Here is a 10618-nt window from a genome sequence, read left to right on the forward strand (position 1 = left end):
TGTCCCCCAGAGAGAGTCAGCACCTTCAGGAACTGTGTCCCAGTGAGAGTCAGCACCTTCAGTAACTGTCCCCCAGTGAGATTCAGCACCTTCAGGAACTGTCCCCCAGTGAGAGTCAGCACCTTCAGGAACTGTGTCCCTGTGAGAGTCAGCACCTTCAGTAACTGTCCCCCAGTGAGAGTCAGCACCTTCAGGAACTGTCCCCCAGTGAGAGTCAGCACCTTCAGGAACTGACCCCCAGTGAGAGTCAGCACCTTCAGGAACTGTCCCCCAGTGAGAGTCAGCACCTTCAGGAACTGACCCCCAGTGAGAGTCAGCACCTTCAGGAACTGACCCCCAGTGAGTCAGCACCTTGTAATGCAGTTGAATATGAAGGAGAGATGGTGGTAAGGGGGATGAAGATGGTCATTGCCTGGCAGTTGTGTGGTGTCAACGTAACTTGCCAGCCCAAATCTGAATATTTTCCAGTTCTTGCTGCATTTGGACATGGACTGCGTTATTATCCGAGGAGGCGTGAAGGCCTGAACATTGTGCAGTTGTCAGCAAACATCCCCACTTCTTTTTTTTTTCTGACTACATAAACTTTATTGCAAGAATTTTGCACACAATAATTATCAGTGAAGCCCCCATTGGAATGAAAAAGCCTTGTCAAATAATCCACACAGAAGACTGCCAAAATCTTCTGACTTGAGGCAAAGACTGTCTGCTGTAAACATTTTGATGATGTGACGGCATTAACAGTCAGTCAGGTAAGAAGGATTTGCGGCAATTATTCATGCTCATCCCTTTAGTCAGAATGCCCGATGCGTGAAAATATGGCTGTGGGTTCTGTCCCGTCGCCCAGTGCATTGCTGAAGCCCTCGTCTCTCCTTCGCTTAGCCAGTGCTGCCAGGGACTTGAACGTCTTCGGTTCGTGTATGGCCAATCTGCGAGGACCTTCCTGTTCAGCTCCACTTGGTACTTAACCAGGTTATTGATCAACGCGGGGTATTTCAATGCATGCTCGTGCGAGGCTGCTGCGATCCTGCTTATCCAAAGCATCCTCATGTTCCGCTTCTTGAGCTTCTTGGCCTTGGTGGAGTAGAGGAAGGCTCTGCGCACGGTCCGCACAGCCAGGCTGTAGCATTGGTTCTCCCTGCCTCGGAAATGCCGCGCGTGTTGAAGAACCTCCTGGTGCCGCTAGTAGCGGTCGGGGCCTCGGCTCCAGATCCTTCGGGACGACAGGAAAACCATCAGGCTCCCGGCCCCCTGGGTGGAAGTGTACTCTCTCTCTCTCTCTCCCCCCCCGCCCCCCCCCCCCCCCCCCCCCACCCACCTACACCTCCTCCTCCCCCATTATAAGAAACCCAGCCGAACATCCCCACTTCTGACCTTATGATGGAAGGCAGGTGGCAGCTGAAGTTGGCTGGTTTGGAATGCGGTCTTGGGCAGAGCAGGCTCCATACAAAGCTGTGATACAACCAGAAAGAATGCTTCCTATGGTGCACCTGTAGAAGTTGGTGAGGGTCGTAGCTGACATGCCAAATTTCCTTCGTCTTCTGAGAAAGTAGAGTCGTTGGTGGGCTTCCTTAACTATAGTGTCGGCATGGGGGGACCAGGACAGGTTGTTGGTGAGGTGTACACCTAAAAGCTTGAAGCTCTCGACCCTTTCTACTTCGTTGCCAATGGACTGCAGCCCCAGCAGCTGGTCCGGCTGGTCCGGGTTGATTTCAGGTCGTCAGTTTCAGGTGTCTCCAGGGCCCTAAAGATCACTAAATCTGGAAGTAATTGAATTAGAACATTGTTAGAGAGTTTAAAAGAATTAGAATGAAGTTTTAGAAGCATAGAACGAGAGTAAAAGATAGAATTAGAGGGTATGCTGGGCACAGCTTGCAAGAAGTCGCCTCGCTCCGGCACCACCTTAGATATAAGCCATATAATGATTTTTAGAAGATGACGATACTTCAGCTCACCCGGCTGATTTTCGCCTCAGCTGGGAGATATCCACGCAAACCTCATCCGAATGTCCTGTCAAATGCAATACCTTCCAATGTGTCAGCCTGGAATTGAGCAAATTCCACTTCAAAATCATCCGGAACATTTTCCATGACATGGAATCGCTTTGCAAAGTAACAAACTGGTGTAACGTTTGCCTCCATCCTCCCGCTTGGATTTGCCACTCTTGCTTGTAGCAGCAATTCATCCTGAAGGGGGAACCTGGTGGTGACATAGTCACACACTGCAACATAGTACTTTCGTACCAATGAGGAGAAGTTACTCCTCATCTTGTCGGGTGATGTTTCCCGTCGTGAGAAACTGCCTGGTTTGCTCACCAACGACGAGGCCTTCGTCGGACATCTGATTGCAGTTGTCCTGGTACATGCAGCTCGCAGGAACGCTGCCAAATGCAGCAGGTTTCACAAAGCGATGCAACAGGTCCTTCTATGTAGAGTCTGTTAAGAGTCTGTTTTTTGGGCGCTTCATTTTGGAGCTCTAGATTGAACCTGTTGAACACAGCCAAGTGTATATTGAAGAAAGATACAATACAGCTTGTTTCTGTCACAAAGCTTTGTATAATTCCCAGCAGCTTTGCCTTAAGTTGGCTGTACTGTTGTATTAGCAACAGGGTTGCTGGCTGTGGGAGACTCCTTCTTGCTTCCAGCACTCACACTGCTGCTTTTTCCATCTCTCTTACTATTGTCAGTCCATGCACAGCAGTTGTCTGAACAGATCCTGCACTGGTCTTTTTGGGTCTCACTTAAACCAGGCAACCACTCATTGCTTTCACAACGTGAATGCTGGTTTTGTTCTTGCAAACAATGTTCTTGTGCTACACGTAACACTACCCCTGTGTATGTGTGTGTGTGCAGGTTGAGCAATCTCCTTGGTGATGGCTCTGCCGCTGGAGGCTTGGTAGACGTCTTTCCAGAAGTGTCAACCTTCAGTCGCTCAGCGTTTCTCAAGCCCCCTTCATTCTTTCTTTCTCCTTTCTCAGATTCTGCTTCTTGGGAGAAGTATTCCTGTAACACAGACCATTGTTCCAAGAATCTGTCTGCTGTTCTTTCCAAGGACAACCGTCTCGTGCAGACACATAGAACATAGAAAATACAGCACAGAACAGGCCCTTCGGCCCACGATGTTGTGCCGAACCTTTGTCCTAGATTAATCATAGATTATCATTGAATTTACAGTGCAGAAGGAGGCCATTCGGCCCTTTGAGTCTGCACCGGCTCTTGGAAAGAGCACCATACCCAAACTCAACACCTCCACCCAACACCAAGGGCAATTTGGACATTAAGGGCAATTTATCATTGGCCAATTCACCTAACCCGCACATCTTTGGACTGTGGGAGGAAACCGGAGCACCCGGAGGAAACCCACGCAGACACGGGGAGGACGTGCAGACTCCGCACAGACAATGACCCAAGCCGGAATCGAACCTGGGACCATGGAGCTGTGAAGCAATTGCGCTATCCACAATGCTACCGTGCTGCCCTTAAGAACAAATAAATCTACACTATATCATTTTACCGTCATCCATGTACCTATCCAATAGCTGCTTGAAGGTCCCTAATGTTTCTGACTCAACTACTTCCACAGGCAGTGCATTCCATGCCCCCACTACTCTCTGGGTAAAGAACCTACCTCTGATATCCCTCCTATATCTTCCACCTTTCACCTTAAATTTATGTCCCCTTGTAATGGTGTGTTCCACCCGGGACACGTTTGAGAATTCTGTGATTTTCTAGATTGTTCAAAGAACAAAGAAAAGTACAGCACAGGAACAGGCCCTTCGGCCCTCCAAGCCCGTGCCGACCATGCTGCCCGACTAAACTACAATCTTCTACACTTCCTGGGTCTGTATCCCTCTATTCCCATCCTATTCATGTATTTGTCAAGATGCCCCTTAAATGTCACTATCGTCCCTGCTTCCACCACCTCCTCCGGTAGCGAATTCCAGGCACCCACTACCCTCTGCGTAAAAAACTTGCTTCGTACATCTACTCTAAACCTTGCCCCTCTCACCTTAAACCTATGCCCCCTAGTAATTGACCCCTCCACCCTGGGGAAAAGCCTCTGACTATCCACTCTGTCTATGCCCCTCATAATTTTGTAGACCTCTATCAGGTCGCCCCTCAACCTCCGTCGTTCCAGTGAGAACAAACCAAGTTTATTCAACCGCTCCTCATAGCTAATGCCCTCCATACCAGGCAACATTCTGGTAAATCTCTTCTGCACCCTCTCTAAAGCCTCCACATCCTTCTGGTAGTGTGGCGACCATAATTGAACACTATACTCCAAGTGTGGCCTAACTAAGGTTCTATACAGCTGCAACATGACTTGCCAATTCTTATACTCAATGCCCTGGCCAATGAAGGCAAGCATGCCGTATGCCTTCTTGACTACCTTTTCCACCTGTGTTGCCCCTTTCAGTGACCTGTGGACCTGTACACCTAGATCTCTCTGACCTTCAATACTCTTGAGGGTTCTACCATTCACTGTATATTCCCTACCTGCATTAGACCTTCCAAAATGCATTACCTCACATTTGTCCGGATTAAACTGCATCTGCCATCTCTCCGCCCAAGTCTCCAAACAATCTAAATCCTGCTGTATCCTCTGACAGTCCTCATCGCTATCCGCAATTCCACCAACGTTTGTGTCGTCTGCAAACTTACTAATCAGACCAGTTACATTTTCCTCCAAATCATTTATATATACTACAAACAGCAAAGGTCCCAGCACTGATCCCTGCGAAACACCACTAGTCACAGCCCTCCAATTAGAAAAGCATCCTTCCATTGCTACTCTCTGCCTTCTATGACCTAGCCAGTTCTGTATCCACCTTGCCAGCTCACCCCTGATCCCGTGTGACTTCACCTTTTGTACTAGTCTACCATGAGGGACCTTGTCAAAGGCCTTACTGAAGTCCATATAGACAACATCCACTGCCCTACCTGCATCAATCATCTTTGTGACCTCCTCGAAAAACTCTATCAAGTTAGTGAGACACGACCTCCCCTTCACAAAACCGTGCTGCCTCTCACTAATACGTCCATTTGCTTCCAAATGGGAGTAGATCTTGTCTCGAAGAATTCTCTCCAGTAATTTCCCTACCACTGGCGTAAGGCTCACCGGCCTGTAGTTCCCTGGATTATCCTTGCTACCCTTCTTAAACAGAGGAACAACATTGGCTATTCTCCAGTCCTCCGGGACATCACCTGAAGACAGTGAGGATCCAAAGATTTCTGTCAATGTTTGTATTTCCTTGAACTCTTTGTGGCGATTGCTAGACTTCTCAAGGTGGTAATAATAGACGGGCGCAAGCAGGTCCACCGGAGAGAACGGCAGCTGACTTGTCCCTTTCTCTGCAGCAGGATGAAGGTGACACGGACATCCAAAAATGAAAATATCTGGCTTTTCTTTCTTCACAAGGAAGCAGCACCATTGTGGTCTCCCACCATCCCTGCTGCATTGTCTGCAGGAAAGCAGATCCCGCTTTTCCAAGGAATGTTGTTTTCCTTAAGACCATTGTCCAGAATTTGGAAAATGTTTTTTTGCCATTGGATCTCTCTTTCGTTGTGGCTATTTTGAGTAGCGCACTGATCGCCCTGTCCACATCTGCGTCAGAGGACCGAACAATGATAGAATAGTTGTTCCTCCGCACCAGGGTCAGAACTCGAATCGGTTGAGATAGAGAACGGGATTTGCCTGATTTTCCCAAGGATGTCACCTTTCGCCTCTTGGCATTGCTGTTGTCTTGGTCCAGCGTGAAGCCAACCTGGAAGCAAATCGAATTGTGTGGAAACAAAACTTTCACAAGATCAGCCAAATGATCGGCAGCCTGAAACGTCACATTGTGCTCAATCAGGAAATGTGTCATCAAAGTTTCTGCTCTTATGGCTGAGTAGTCCTTCTGTTGCATGAAAGGTTTGATGTCGCGGGTGCTTTCAGAAACTTGTGCCACAGCATGATGTTTCTTGGATCGCATATGTGCCTGTGTGTCATTAGCTCTTCTGTGAGTAATGCTGAAGTCCGATGAGGAGACCTTACATTGTGCAGAGTATTCACCCTTTCTGGATTGTACAATACAGGACCATCTTGATATCTAGTCCTTCTTGAAAGTCTGTTTTCTAGATTTAGCACCAGACGAAGTCATGATCACTACTTACTCAATATTTGTTTTTTCCTTCCAACCTGACTATGCTGTCAATACAAGAGACTAACAGGCTTGAACTGAGGCCTACTGGTAACTCCTTTACAAACAAGCCTGCTGTGGCTGGCTCCCTCTCCACTTGACAAAGTCAAAACAGAAACACCTGGAAATGGTAATGGAAGGCACTTAGAAAACGTATTCTATCATACTGCACAGAGAACAAATGCAGCAGGGTTTAAGTGACCCATCTGCCTGTGTTTTTAAATTATTAAGATGGAAACATTTGAAAATTGCCTTACTATCATCCCATCCAACTCCCAATGCCACAGGCCTTCGATGATGTAGATGATCTCGGTCATTGATATTGTAGTTTCACCCTCGACCGTGATTTTTTTTTTATCCCAGTAGTAAAATACACGCACCTCGATACCTCATGTGCGAGACCACGCGAAGGTCAGGATCACCTGACACACATGCGCTGTTAGTGTGCGGGGCGGAGAGGGGGCGGGGCCTCTGCGCAGGGTCCTGTCGCCAAGGAAACCAAATGAAGCATTTCGGGAGGCAGCTTGCCAATCAACTCTCCTTTTGCCTATTTCAGTGCTAGGAATCATACTCTCCTATTCAAACAGATTTTCCGAGTTGACAACTCTGTTGAACCCTTTCCTGTACCTCTGCATATAGTTTCTAGTCGTTAATACTTACTGTTGAACTACTGAAGACTACAAAATATTTCCCGAGGACACAGATCTATGGACATTAAGGAATGAAGGGATATGGGAAAAGTGTGGGAAGACGGAGTTGAGGTACAGGGTCACCCATGATCCGATTGAACAGCAGCAGAGCAGGCTAGATGGGCTGAATGACCCTCTCCCCTTTTTCCTATTTCTTATGTTTTTCACATATCGAAGATGGGAAAGAGTATCAGTTTGGGGGAGCGACGTCATGTGATGAAACCTCCAGTAATATGTCCAATCACAGTTGGCGAGCCGAAGAGGAGACTTGGGAAGGTGGCAAAATGGGCGGAAGGTCCTGCCTTGTCTGAAACTGTTACACTGTGGAATAACCCAAGTTCAACAGAGAAAACAACTTTCAAACCACGTTCATGGACAAGATCAGCCACTTTTCAAAGTCAGATTTATTGAAATTACTTAAATCACGACAGGAGAAATGGATACGTCTCAGAGGATACACTGATTGGACACGAGCAAATCAATAGATTGAGGGTGAACCGAACACTCTTTATTTGCCCCGTGTTGGAGAATTGGTTTATTTTGTTGTGTTGAGCTGCTTAAACAGTGAGGGCCGATTCTGGACTCAGTCACAATGTGACAATAGCTACAGACGAGCTAACAGAATTGGAATGTTGGGCGGTGATCAATCCCAACCGAGACACCTTGTTAAACTTCATTCAGCACTGAGCAATAACTTACATTTATATAGCGCCTTTGACATGGTAAAACATTCCGTCGCAGTTCACAAACAAAACCTGACGGCAAGCTACGTAAGGAAATGATAGCCCCTTAGCTTGGTCAGAGAGCGCGGTTTTAACAAGTGTCGCAGAGCGGGAGAGAGAGAGAGAGATGGGGAGGTTTAGGGAGGGAATTTCAGCACCGAGGGCTCGCGAACAGGAAGCACGGTCACCGATGGTGGAGCGGTGTAAGTCAACGATGCTCGAGAGTCCAAAAGTGGAAGAACAGCGAGATCGCAGAGCATGTGTAGGGCTGGAGGAGGTTAGAGAGATCATAAGACCATAAGACATAGGAGCAGAATTAGGCCACTCGGTCCATCGAATCTGCTCCGCCATTCAATCATGGCTGATATTTTCTCATCCCCATTCGGGAGGGTCAAGGCCATGGAGGAATTTGAAGACAAGTAATACATCTAGAGGGTACAGCAATCACAGATACATTCATCTTTTAATCAGCGCACTCATATTTCTGGACATTATATTGGTGTTTTTCTCACACATCACGCTCAGTCCTATCCCATTCCTCTGGAATTCGAGTTTGTGCCTTTCACCGATCAAGTCGCTCAATTTTCTCCATTTGTCACTTCAATGGCCTCCAACTTCCACAAGACATGGTGATGCAGGCCCCCAGTCTATTTATGGGTGGCATGGGTGGTGTTAGCCCACTCCGGGAAGGTGCTGAGGTCGAACATTGCATGACCCCAGGTGTTGATGGCGATAGTAACAGTGATCACTCCGATTACATTGAGTAAACATCCAGCCTTGGCCTGTGGAATGATAGAACATAGATTCAGTCAAACTGGAGCAAAGTCTGCCCTCTGAAAGCTGGGGGTTGAGCAGATACACTCCTGATATCGGGAAGCATTGAGATGGCTGGTATCAGTCCGAGCCCTGGAGCCCAATAGATAACATTGCATACACACAAGGACAGGAGGAGGCCATTCAGCCCCTCTAGTCTAATACACAGGAAGCCATTCACAGCCTCTCCAGTTTGTTAGAAACATACAGCACAGCAGTCTATTCGGCCCATCGCTCCTGTGCCAGTAGATTACTCCATTTCTCTACTCTCTCCCCAAAGCCTCACAAATTATTTTTCTTCAAGTATTAACATATAAATGAAGAATCTTTCCAATGGCTGAAGTCAAGTCATAAGAAGGCATAGACTGAAGGTGACTGGCCAAGAAACCGAGAATCCGATAAATACATGAAGGAGAAAACATTACGGTGAAATGGGAAGAGAGTGGGGACGTGGCAGTGACTGGATTTCTCTTCAAGGTGGCCACCACACACAGGTTCAATGGGCCAAATGGACACCCTCTCTGCTGCATTTTCCTTGAATTCTATTCAATGATCTATCCTGTTCTCAGTCAAAGCGTTCCAGACCCAAGAGCTCGCTGTGTAAAAAAAAAAAAAGCTTCCTCATCATCTTTGGATCTTTTGCTGAATATCTTAAATCTGTGTCCCTCTGGTTACTGCCCCTCCTACAAATGGAAGCAGTTTCTCCCTGTTTAATCCATCAATATTGTTCAGGATTTGGACCACTTGCCACCAAGTCTCCTCACGAGCCTCTCTGTTCTCAGGAGATGAGAGGCAGCTTCTTCTCCAGTGTCTTCCATCACTTGAATCATTCTGGTAAATCTGTGTATCCTCCCCAAAGCCTCCCTAAGGTGCGGTGCCCAGAATTGAACACTCTAGCTCTAACCACTGTCTTATAAATGAAGGTTTACCATGAGTCTCTTCCGTCATTTAATTAGATCAAGGCTGATCAGATTGTGGCCTCAACTCTGCTTCCTATCTGCCCCACTGCCCCCAACATCCCCTCTCCATGCACCCCAATGCCCCCCCATATCCCCACTTCGTGCCCCCCCCCCACATCCCCACTTAGCGCCCTACCAGATCCCCACTCAATATCCTCTGCCCTCCCATATCCCCCTTTGCCCCCCCCCCTCACATCCCTCTACACCCCAGCTGTGTGCCCCCCAGTCCCTCTCTGCGACCCCCCCACCCTCCTCTGCAGCCCCTCATCCCTCAATGTGACCCCCCCAACCTTCTTCGCAGCCCCACATCCCTCTCCTTGCCCCCCCCCACACCCCTTCCACATCCACCAAAATCCCCCTCCTTGACCCCCCCTGACATCCCCCTCCATGATTCCTCTCCTCCCCCCCCCCCCCCCCCCCCCCAATAACCCTTGAGTCCATTCTCAGTCAATAACACTTACCATGTCGGAGACCTTGAGGTGACCAAAGGAGAACACAATGGCATTGGGGGGAGTGGCAACAGGCAGCATGAAGGCAAAGGAGGTGCTTAAAGTGGTTGGAATCATCACGTACAGAGGATTCATGTGGATTGAGGTAGCCTGGATCAGAAAGGAAAAGAAAAACAAGTTAGCAAGAGGGGATGACATCTCCGATCTGTTTTGATTGGCTGGGATTAGAAATGTTGCTGAATGTAGCACAATTTAACCCAAGTTACATCGGGGTAATTATTGAACGGTGGGAGTTAATGGTTAACTCGCAATTTGTTACAATTGCTCTCGGGCGGGTGTAAGAGATGCCGCAAGTGTTTCACTATGAAGAGGAGCAGGGCAGTAAATCCCGGTGTCTCGGCCAACATTCAACCCATGTCAGGGGAGAAACCGATGAGCTGGTCATTTACGGTGTTTCTGGGAGCTTGCTGTGCGCAAATTGGCGTTTCTTACATCATACACCACACACACATTTCAAAAGTATTTCATTGGCTAAGAACATCCTGAGGTCATGAAGGAGCTTTCGAAATACAATCTTTCAATCTTGTATTCCTGCAGCACCTTATTCAGAGTCTGGGCAACAATGGGCTAGAGACATGGGACTGGATTCTCCCTTTGGGAGACTAAGTCACCACGAGGGCGTGAAAACGGTGGTCTTTTCAACCAGGAAAACTGGTGCAAAACAGCCACTGATTCCCCGTCTTGCTGGGGGCTAGCAGGGAGGCAGCGTAGAGCTCGCAGCTCTCGCTGCCGATATGGCCCTGACCAT

General features: G+C 48.0%; 1 long non-coding RNA gene and 1 pseudogene across 1 annotated transcript; both read right to left on the reverse strand.

Annotated features, from left to right (window-relative positions):
* Positions 1-620: 620 nt before the first annotated feature.
* LOC140387293 (large ribosomal subunit protein bL20m-like) lies at positions 621-1233 on the reverse strand (annotated as a pseudogene).
* A 6020-nt stretch (positions 1234-7253) lies between these two features.
* Positions 7254-10035, reverse strand: LOC140387007 (uncharacterized). The gene is made up of 2 exons (XR_011933730.1): positions 9823-10035; positions 7254-8371 (listed from the first exon to the last, which is right to left on the reverse strand). It is a non-coding gene; the product is annotated as an uncharacterized lncRNA (long non-coding RNA).
* Between the last annotated feature and the right edge of the window lie 583 nt (positions 10036-10618).

Source organism: Scyliorhinus torazame, chromosome 12 (assembly GCF_047496885.1).
Source record: "Scyliorhinus torazame isolate Kashiwa2021f chromosome 12, sScyTor2.1, whole genome shotgun sequence".
NCBI lineage: Eukaryota > Metazoa > Chordata > Chondrichthyes > Carcharhiniformes > Scyliorhinidae > Scyliorhinus > Scyliorhinus torazame.